General features: G+C 37.1%; 1 long non-coding RNA gene across 1 annotated transcript in view; it reads left to right on the top strand.

The window, feature by feature from the left end:
- Positions 1-139: 139 nt before the first annotated feature.
- The window catches only part of LOC132125205 (uncharacterized), a 42,602-nt gene continuing 30,918 nt past the window's right edge, over positions 140-11,823 (top strand). The window contains exon 1 of the long non-coding RNA XR_009426867.1: positions 140-269. This is a non-coding gene — a long non-coding RNA (uncharacterized LOC132125205). The remainder of the gene's footprint in view (positions 270-11,823) is intronic.

Here is an 11,823-nt window from a genome sequence, read left to right as displayed (position 1 = left end):
TTATCTGCAGTCTGGTGTTAATAACAGAGGCGTTTGGGAGGATCTGACCCGCCTGTTTCTAGGGGCCACCCTCACGCCCCAAAAGAAGTAAAAGGTCATATACTTTACACATATAACTGCTTTAACAATGTTTTCAAAGGTTTCATACAGGTTAGAGGGCGTATTTTTAACTGTCTACAAATAGACACTAACAGAAATAATATTAGACACAATGGGTCACTACAAAAACAGATATGCTGCTGGTGCTCTTTCTGTTAGGATCTCACAAGGTACGTTGGAAAAGTATAACTTTTTTATAAATTTACATGTCTCAAGTACATTAGTGTTTTGTTTACAAATCTTTTAGAATATCAGTGTTTAGAAAATTGCGCTAAAACTGGCGGCAAAGAACCCAGAAGAGTAATTTGTCATAAAAATATTATTATTATTTTATTTCCTATATCTTTTTCTCTTTGCATTGTGACAACTATGTTACAACTTCATCCCAAAATTCTTACAAATTTTATATATATACCTGCCCCTGCCTTAATTTTTATTTTGAAATATATTGATTTATTGGATTTTGAGGTTTTTGTGATTGTGACCTATGGACCCGACATTTAGGACTTTTAGCCCACTTTTAGGTCTGTTGATTGTTTCGCAACTGTAAACAGACCAGTGTGGAAACTTATGCATGTACCACGAGCCAACAACACATGTGTCTAAGGAGCGATTCAATGTGCACATTGCTACTGTCGCTCTCCGTATTACCCAGAGCCCCGTTGTGGGGCTTATCCTTACCTGCCCCTGACAGATTGCAATGTGCACAGCTGGTCGTAAGTGAACGAAGTTGAATGAATGAATGAGACTGAACGTGATAGGCCACCGTGTTATGTTTCGTGTTGGGTTGCACACGTGATGCCTTTACGCTCACGCTGTTTTTGCACAGCCAGTGGAGTTTCCATGGTGAGGGGGGCAGGACAGAAAAACATTCCAAAGTAGTTCACTTGCTGTGTTTAGAATGTTGCACCTTCTCTAAAAGCTCCTCAGCAGGTGAGGTTGAGTGGCTATATTCCGTCACGCATTATTCAGCGCACTTTGGTCTTTTAAAACAGCATGAATGACACGTCAGGTGGTCTACGTCCAATGATATTTTCACGCTCATGCCTCGGTGTTGTGAGAAAGTTGGTGGCTGTGAAGGTGAAGAGCAAATAAGGACTCACAATCGCTGCATCTCTCTGGGGGGTGGGATCTCTGGTTGAAGTCCAGACACAGATTCAACGCCTGGAGCCAATGAGTCATAGTCCTCCTCCCCGGAAAACGTGAGCACATGTGAGAAAAAAACCCACCCATCTTCTGTCTCTCCTTTCGGCTTTGCACAATTGAAAATCATAACTGATGCAAACAGAATGTTTCTTCCATCTCTCTCCCTTCTCTGTTCCTGCCGGTATTTGACAACCAGGAGAACATTAACAAAACATTGTGGGTTTTGAACTGAGCCAAAGACGCCACCCAAATAGAGTAGCGACTGGGTACAAACCAGTCTGGTTTTAAATTCAGACCATCTTCTTGGAACGGTCCTTTTTGTGGCCAGTTATGGCATGTTGGGCCAATTTGTAAAGTCTTGCTGTGACGGTTCCTCGATAAAGGTCTGTTCACATCAAGGATGACAATGACAGCTATAACTATAAAGTTTTATTAATCATTCTAATACTATGAAAACAGTCCACAATGATGACAACATAGAGGAACGTTATCATTGTGATTACTTAAGGTTTGGTCACACTTACCACTGTGAAATTTGGTTATTTAACAGGATTTTGTGAGATCTGGAGAAGATTTCGCTCATGTTCAAGTGGGTTACTCAAATTTGCGTTGCTGACCGATAGAAACCTGCTTAGCTTGAAACGACTTCTTTGTTCAGCGCTTCATACTTTGCTAAACTGCTGACTATAGACAATGGAGCTTAATGAAATGTAGTTAAAATGATGCTAATGTAAATGTACTTTAAAAACGTTTTGTCCCAGTTGATGAACAATAAAACATTGGCACCCAATCAGAAATTATCTTAATTTAAAGAGTTTGCACATTCAAAGTGTCAGTTATTGTTATAATTATCCGTCCATTTTACACCAGGGGTGATAACTATAGCAATAGACGACATTTATTGCAGTGCATGCTTATTCTAAAGTTACCAACTATTGGTGTGGACACTAATATCATTATTGTTATAGTTCTTTAAATTATTCACAGGCCATTTGATAACAACAGCCATAACGTTTACATAATCTTTCTAATGAGAAAAGTTATGTTCACACTACACCTAACGATAATGACAGAGAGGAACCCTAACGTTGAAGTCAGTTTCAGAATGTTATTTTTTTCCAACTGATAAATGTTAAAAAGTGCCAGATGACAAAACTGCAGTGCACAGTTATAATAAACAGAATATTATCGTCCTTTGGTATCAGTATCTTTATAATTATTGCTCTTGGTGTGAATTCATAGCCATTCATAGGGTTTATTATACACATGTCACAGACACTGACTTTTGTTTTATGTCTTACTGTTATTGCGAGGGGGAGGTGCAAGTGAGGCCATGGGTGTGGCTCAGCTGTGTTGCTTCTGTTTGGGGTGGAGGGAATAATAGCTCTATTTCCCACCATCATCTCTTTCGGTTGCAAAGAAGGTGTGCCTCAAACACAGGCTGCTAAAAACAGCAGCTGTGACCTCCCATGTGGGCGGGAGACAACAAAACTGATAACCTGCACAGTACCTTTTGGCCAATACAGTCTTTAATATACTTCTGTTATTGGAACAGTTGTAGTCGCACGTTACTTTAACAGCTGTGTACAGAAGTTAAACACAGATAAATGTGCACATTCTTTACCCATTTACGTGTCCAAACCACTTCGCAAAACATCACATGAAAGAATGGCAAGCAAACAACTGGATACTGTTTACAGAGGGGATTTCTCAGACTGCTCAGCTTGGCTGCTTTACAATGTGCAATATGATGAGAACATTTAGTCCTATGCTGAACCATCATCACAGGCTAAACAAATGACACAGCATTTAAGCTTGCAACTAGTGGGAATACAAGTCTAAAAAAAGAAAACCTGGAACCTCAGTGCTGATTCATTCTCTGTTATTTCTCTTCCACAGTTAGGTAATCAGCGATGATATATGTTTCTCTGAAGTATTTATCGAAGACATGTTCTAGTTTCTAAGTGATCTGATTAAAATACACATACAGAGCAAGAAAATCTTTGGAAAACAAACTTGTGGTGCATATGAGATTACAGCGTAAGTGGGAGATAATTACTGCTTTAAGGCATTTAATGATAGACTGAAGATCTACAGTCAACTCAAGATGTTACATATTTAAGATATTACAGCAAAGTTACAATTAAAAGTGTTTTGGGGTGAAATTCTCAAAACTTGAAAGAACATGTGAAGGCCTTGTTTAAATTCAGAATTAAAATAAAGAAATAAGAAATAGTTTCTTGTGATATATTGTGACAGTATGCTTATAAAAAACAAAGCAACTTTTAAAAGTCTATATATGAGATATTTGTGTTGCCTTTAAATTATTTTTTTATTTATAGTTTATATTATTTATAATATTTTAATTATAAATTTAGATTTTAATATTTTTATTAACTTTTTGGGTTTGATTTTAATACTGAAAATTCAGTCTAACAGTAAGAATAATGAAAAGTTTTGTGATCTATGAAAAGGGTTGATTCACCTTTGTATACCTCTCACATCCCAAGCATCAGATGTTACCAGTAGCTACATTCTCCACTCCTTGAATCACAGTAGAGTGACTGCAGTGCTTTCACAGTTGGAGATTGCAAGGTCCCTCGCACACTTGCGCATGTTCTAGCACGTTTTCACTTTCACGTTTTCTTGCAAGGCAATAATGCCCAGCCCCTCGTCCTTGTGGTAGGCCTGTGATGAGTCACAGGTATAAATTGGCTTGGTGATTTAGAAGCGCTGTCTGACGGACACTGATGATTCAGTAGGATGGAGGGTTGCGGGGGAATGCTGGATCTCTCATTGCCTTTCTTTATCCCATTCATAAAAAAAAGAGAGAAAAACACTTGGGTTCCCACATCGCCTCCACCCCCGAATGTCATCTCCACAGGTGGCTGGAAATGAATCGCTGTCCTCTCTCTGGAGAAAAGAGTGGCTTTGTGGGTGAAAAAAAAAAATCTCCCATCAAAACATATCCAGCTTACATTCCGCACAATAAACGTCTAATACATAATGAATTATATTTCAAGCTTAACTATTCTAAAATATTTGCAAAATTTCATCATGCCAAAATTCCATTACTGTAATATGCATATTATGTAAATCAAAATAAATACATTATAAATTATGTTGAATTTGCAAATGTATTAATGTATATCAGTTTTTGCACTGGCTTTAATTTATCATTGTTTATAATTCACTAAATGTATACTACTATTTAGAATTTGCTTAAACTATTATTTAGAATACTTTGTTTATTATTTTAAATAAAAAAAATAGTTGACGGCGATGACAATGGAAAAAGAGAAAATATCTCAACATTATATTCAATAATTAGACTAAATATTTTACACACACACAGACACAAACACACACATATTAGTGCTGTCAAACGATTAATCGCATCCAAAATAAAAGTTTTTGTTTACATATTATATGTGTTTGTACTGTGTACTGTTTATTTATTATGTAAGTATAAACTCACCCATGCATGTATATATTTAAGAAAAATATATTTATATATAATATAAATTATATGGATATAAATATATACATGTAAATATTTCCTAAATATATACTGCATGTGTGTGTATTTCTATACACATAATAAATATACACAGTTCACTCAAATATATTATGCAAATATTCTTTTTTATTTTGGATGCGATTAATCACGATTGCTTTAATATATAATATACATTATTTTATTTATTTATTTATTGGGGTGGGTGAATTGGACATTTTGTTCTTGATTTGGGAACCTCTCACTTTATTTGCTAGAGCGAGGCTGGAAAATAGAACTGTTGCAACACACATTAATTTGAATTATTATGAATGTGCTTGGTTTTCAGTTGTGTATTTGATGCAACAACATGCCTTTATAGCAGATAAAATTATATTTAAATAAAATTGTCAGAGTGTGGAGTGTGTATCTTTGAGTATGGCCAGCACAGATGGCTCATCCTTAATGGCCATATCTGTGTTGTGTTTCGTGTGTTTCACACTGATCAAGACCTCTGCGCGTGTGTGTGTTAATGTGAGTGATGGCAGATGAGGATACAACCTCTGCCCCACATTACAAGCAATCATAAAACACATTCAGCCCACACATTCATAGAAATAGTGTGAGAAGCTGAAATCATGTTGAAGGCTAAGAGAACATGACACTCCGAGCAGAGTTTTGTGGTCAGCAACCGGCCGATTCTAAATCTAACAGGATTATTCCAGACAGAGGCATTGTTCGGGGTGGAAATCCATGTGCGGTGTTTATTGATTATGTAACTAAGTCAGCTGTACATAACAGGCTTTGAGATGTTCTGCTCTTCTGCTTTCACTCCTTCTATATATTTCATGTTCTTCAGCTTTAGGCTCCTTTTATACGAAGGTCACATTACAACTGAAAACTTGCTTTTGCTTTTTACGTTTAAATGCCTTCTATACAGCATATTGTTATATTGTCCTACCCTAGTCCCAGACCCAGACGAGTTTTAACTAATAAATATAAATAATTGTAATTATTTATTAAAATATGTATTTTTAAAATTACTTCAACATTAAGTAGATTTTACAAATTACAACTTTGGAGTCATTTCCAACATGACAAACAGTTTTAACAACCCAGTCTCATAACAAAACGTAAACATATATAAAAAAATATATATTTGATTCATACTTAAACATGATGTTATCTTTCTGTTTATTTTTCCTCTAATAAACGTTATATTTCAGAAATATAAAATGCTAGCTATGAAATTAGCTTTAGCAAAACAAGAGCCATTTTATTCCAAAAATGTTTCCAACACCGTCATTTCTTCCACATATTGCTATTAAACCCAGTAAATGTGATTTGTACAAAAATGTATGAACTAATAAAACGTATATTTCAGGTACATAAAATATTAGCTATGAAATTAGCATTTGCAAAATAAAGTAGTCTGCCTTTTTATTATAAAAATGTTTCCACCATTGAATTTTCCACCACAAAGTGCTATTAAATGCAACAAATTTTATTAGACAAATGTGTATGATTTTTAGTAAAAAAGTAAGCATGAAGGTCCACCTCTAAACCTTTGTTAGTGTGGCATAAGAAGATAATACAAGCTTTAGCGAAAAAAAAAAAAAATCAAATTTATTTTAAAAATGTTTCCACCACCATCATTTCGACCACAAATTGCTATTAAATACAATACATTTTAATTCATACAAAAGTTATTTTTATTTTATTTTTTTTAGAAAACATTAAGCATGAAAGTCCACCTCTAAACCTAATAAAAAAAATTAAAAAAGGAAAAATAAATTTACGAATAAGATTCAAAAGACTTTGCCACCAGTTAGCCAAAACATAAAATAGTACACTCTAAAAAACACTGGGTTAAAAACAACCCAATTTGGGTTATTAACCCAAGGGCTGGGTAAATATAGGACAGAACCCATCTTGGGTTAATTTTACCCAGCAAGTTAAGTTGTTTATTTAACCCAGCATAAGGGGTTGATTTAACCCAGATAAAGTTTATAAATTTGTAAAATCTGTTGTTCTGTTTTCACCGTGACCGTAACTGCGCTGCGTCACTCGTGCCCGAGCTGAAGTCGTGTTCGGCGGGGAACTGCTCACGTCAGAGGCCGCCCCCCTGCGTTTCACTCATAGCCGAAATATACTGCGATTGCCTTTATAACCTACCAAAAAACAAACAGTAAACAGCTCTTAGGGAATATATGTATTCTGTATCTTTATGAATAAAATAGTTTATTTTATGCAAAGCATCAGGCTTTTCCGTCACTCAAAAAGATCGCGACACTCGTTAAAGGTGATTCATACCACGCGCCTGTATGTTGCTCTGCATAAAGTTCAGAGGTGGGTAGAGTACCCAAAAACTGTACTCAATTAAAAGTAAAAGTATTTCTAGAAATATTTACTCAAGTAAAAGTAAAAGTACTAGTCTTGAATAGTTACTTGAGTAAGAGTAAAAGAGTATCGGATAAAAAATCTACTCAAGTAGTTAGTTACTAGTTACTTTGGGTCATATATACTGAGCCTATTTTTATTTAGATATATAGATAAAATGTATGTAATGTATGTGTGTGTGTATAAATGTATATATTTCATCAGCCTTTACTCCAATTTATGTAATTTATTATAAAACCCTGTCTGTTTACTTAAGTAACAGATATAGGTGTCATGCCATAACATATTTTTAATACGACTGACTTTATATTAAATGTGAATTTAACATTGAAAGTTAATGTGATATAAATATTGCTACTAATCTTTCATTGTTCAGAAAGAGAGCAAATAACATTTACATTATTAAAGATCATTTTCACTGACAGCCTAGATTTCAATCACTCTCTGAAACTCCAATTAAAATCACTGAAACCTTTAACACTGTGAAATCAATATCTTAATTAAAGATTCGTACACACATCTGCACTTCGTTGTTTCTGACAAGAGAATTCGCCAGAAATAGGTATTCAGTCAGTGAGCGAGTGAAGGAAGCACCGGCATTTTAGCGATGACTCATCTGAACGCCTCTGATTGGCCAATGCTTTAATAAGCTCAAAAGAATCATGTGTGATTTGTTATAATGCTGTAAAACACATCTATCTCTGGATCAGCGCCAGCAAGCAATCACAGATCTGAATTTAGCAGCTGATGATAAGACTTGCTGAACGTACTCGCACCGGTGTGATTGTATTAATATTAATAAAATCTTAATCGGCTATTTTTTGTCTTTTGGAAGCTGCATTCAACTTGACTCCCCTCTGTTATAAGCCACACACGTACAACAAATTAATGTCACAGTGGTATCGTGTACTGTAGCTAATCGAATGTAGCCCAAGTTATTACCTGTTAAACAGTAGACAGCACACGTGGTGTTCATCTAATAAGGATCTCCATCGCAAGCAAATAATAGCCTTTGCAGATTTGCTTTCAATTCAGTGCAGTTCCAGCCACGTTTTCAACGCTGCTGATGTTAAACGTTACAACTCCGAGTGAACCACTTCAGACGCTCAGCGCGTGCGGCAGGGAACTGAACGACTCATTCAAACTGATTCATGAACCAATTCACTCGTTTGCCAATTGGTTTGATCAAGCCTTTGAACAGAATTGACTCAAAAGAATGAATCATTCGCGAATGGGCATCGCTCATTGTCCAGAGAAAAGGAGAGGGCGCGTTTGGAATAAACTGAAGCATTTATAACATTTATTACATTAAGATAAAGTAACGAGAGGAGCGTCGCCCACAGTAACGAAGTAAAAGTACAGATTTTTCCCCAAAAATTTACTCAAGTAAGAGTATAAAGTACCCATCTTTAAATATACTCCGAAAAGTATTAGTTACCCCAAAAAATTACTCAAGTAAATGTAACGAAGTAAATGTAACTCGTTACTACCCACCTCTGATAAAGTTGAACGATATTCAGCACAGTAATGATTTAATAGATAAAATAAGATGTATACAAACTTGTATTTTACCGACGAATGCTTCAATTCGATGGCGCTAAGAACTGCTCTCTCCAGAAGAGAATCAAATTCCCGCGATTAATAACTCAACCGCTGGGTTAAGTCTGACCCAGGATCTGAGTAATACAAAAACTACCCAAACATTGGTTTGTTACATTTGACCCAGGAGCTGCAAAACAGCCCAAACACTGGGTTGTTACGTTTGACCCAGAAGCTGGGTAACACAAAAACTACCCAAACACTGAAAAAATAACCCCAAAAAATTACCCAAAAGGCTCAACCCAGCATTTTTTTAGAGTGTAACGTGTTGGTTTTGCCTCTAATAAAGTTGTACATATTTAAAGGTTTACTGAATTGGCTTGAAACATAGCGCAGCGTAATGTGTTGATGCAGCTTTAACTAAAACAGGAAGACAAGGCGGGACATATCATGTAGCCACACCCCCTTTTAAAATAGCCATTAGAATTTGTGTAGATTTCAAAATTTTTTGTAGAATTCAAATGTGTCCGATATGCAGAGGTGGGTAGTAACGAGTTACATTTACTTCGTTACATTTACTTGAGTAATTTTTGGGGGTAACTAATACTTTTCGGAGTATATTTAAAGATGGGTACTTTATACTCTTACTTGAGTAAATTTTTGGGGAAAAATCTGTACTTTTACTTCGTTACTGTGGGCGACGCTCCTCTCGTTACTTTATCTTAATGCAATAAATGTTATAAATGCTTCAGTTTATTCCAAACGCGCCGTCTACTTTTCTCTGGACAATGAGCGATGCCCATTCGCGAATGATTCATTCTTTTGAGTCAATTCTGTTCAAAGGCTTGATCAAACCAATTGGCAAACGAGTGAATTGGTTCATGAATCAGTTTGGATGATTCCTTCAGTTCCCTGCCGCACGCGCTGAGCGTCTGAAGCGGTTCACTCAGAGTTGTAACGTTTAAGAACATCAGAAGCGTTGAAAACGTGGCTGGAACTGCACTGAATTGAAAGCAAATCTGCAAAGGCTATTATTTGCTTGCGATGAAGATCCTTATTAGATGAACACCGCGTGTGCTGTCTACTGTTTAACAGGTAATAACTTGGGCTACACTCGATTACAGTACAAGATACCACTGTGACATTAGTTTGTTGTACGTGTGTGGCTTATAAGAGGGGAGTCAAGTTGAATGCAGCTTCCAAAAGACAAAAAATAGCCGATTAAGATTTTATTAATTTTAATACAATCACACCGGTGCGAGTACGTTCAGCAAGTCATATTATCAGCTGCTAAATTCAGATCTGTGATTGCTTGCTGGCGCTGAGCCAGAGATAGATGTGTTTTTACAGCACTGCGCATTATAACCAATCAAACATGATTCTTTTGAGCTTATTAAAGCATTGGCCAATCAGAGGTGTTCCGATGAGTCATCGCTAAAATGCCGGTGCTTCCTTCACTCGCTCACTGACTGAATACCTCTTTCTGGCGAATTCTCTCGTCAGAAACAAAGTGCAGATGTGTGTACGAATCTTTAATTAAGATATTGATTTCACAGTGTTAACAGTTTCAGTGATTTAATGGGAGTTTCTGAGAGTGATTGAAATCTAGACCGTCAGTGAAAATGATGTCATTGCAGCGGTTCATGTGACCAGACTTCATTTGACCCAATCGAAAGCATTTTTACACTGTCTGATTCGTTCCCTGTTCACCATAGAGAAGAGTGACCGATTTCAGCTGCAGCTTTGGCATTTATTTATAGTGTAGGGGGTTGGGTCTTTCAGATTCTAGAGAGCATTTGATTGGATGAGAAGCTGAAGTGCAGGGTGATGTCATCAAAATCGTTGATCCATATTGGCGGAAGTGAGACACTGTACGTTTTGAATGCTCATATCTTCTAAATGTGATTTTTTTTCATTGTTTTGGAGCACACTAGCTTACAGATAACATTAAGACCGACAGATTCATACTAAAAGCCAATCAAAATTCCATTTTGATTTTACGGGGACATAAAGGATATATAAGATACATAAAGTGTCATCCATAAAATTGCCAAAAAAGCCATTTTATTCTAGAAATGTTTTCACCACCATCATTTCAAAAACAAAGGAACAGCTTTCTCCTTTGACCCATGTGCTTGTATATTCATTGTCAGATGCTGGAACACACAGGGCCAAATACACAGCACCCATAAACACCCCTTAATTAAATATTAAAGACGCTTGCATAATTAATAGATCTGACCATAGAATGACCAGGTGCTATAATGCAGCTGAATTGGTGATCAGGCTCATATTGTGCGAGGGTTTGTGTGCCGCACCAGATGGCTAGACTGGGTCTTTTCAGACAGCGCCGGCCAGATGTACCCAGGCCATTATGTGGTTTTTCACGTCAACTCAGCTACTTAAAGAGATCAGTCATGGTTGTCTTTCACCGATCTGTTGAAGTTATGTCGAAATTGTGTGTGACGTGCTCGCCGCCCATTAGTGCCCTCAAAAACAAACATGGCCGTGGCATTCGCTTGCTTTTGGAGGGCACGAGTCGCATGTGCTCAGCAAGAAGTGAAACCCTGCACGCTTTCAGGAAGTCTGCACTGTGACTTTAAAGGGCTGGACGTCCTGCCCATCTTGTACCTCTTTTTCCCTCTTGCAATGTGTGTGTGTGCATGTTTTCTCGTAATGCTCCTCGGCGAAGACTCCACACAGTCACATGTGCTCGGAGGGAGAGCTCTTGGCTCATTTTTCCACAGACAGTTCACATGCAGGCAGGGCACTGAATCACAGTTGAATCTTTAATGGCTTTGTGTGTGTGTGTGTGTGTGGTGTGTGTGTGTGTGTGTGTAAATGTCTGAACAGCTGCCAGCACGGCCCTAGCGGCAGTAGGGTATCTCACCACAGGGCTGAATGCTACATGTGACTGGGGGTGCATTTTAACTGGATTATGTAAGCGCTCTGGTCGAGTCTGTGCACTGCACATGGATAAAGATGGCTGTACATGATTCACAGACTGCATGCTCTCTTACCGGGGTCCAAACAGATTAAGTAATTCCTGCACAGAGCTGTCAGTTAGGACAAACTTCTGCCCTTGTGTTTGTACACCTGTCCTTGTGCATGTGCACGTTTTATTTTTGGACAGTATTTTGATA

This window comes from Carassius carassius, chromosome 43 (assembly GCF_963082965.1).
Source record: "Carassius carassius chromosome 43, fCarCar2.1, whole genome shotgun sequence".
Taxonomy (NCBI): Eukaryota; Metazoa; Chordata; class Actinopteri; order Cypriniformes; family Cyprinidae; genus Carassius; species Carassius carassius.
The sequence above is the reverse complement of the archived record's forward strand: the minus strand, read 5'-3'. Positions and strand labels throughout refer to the sequence as shown.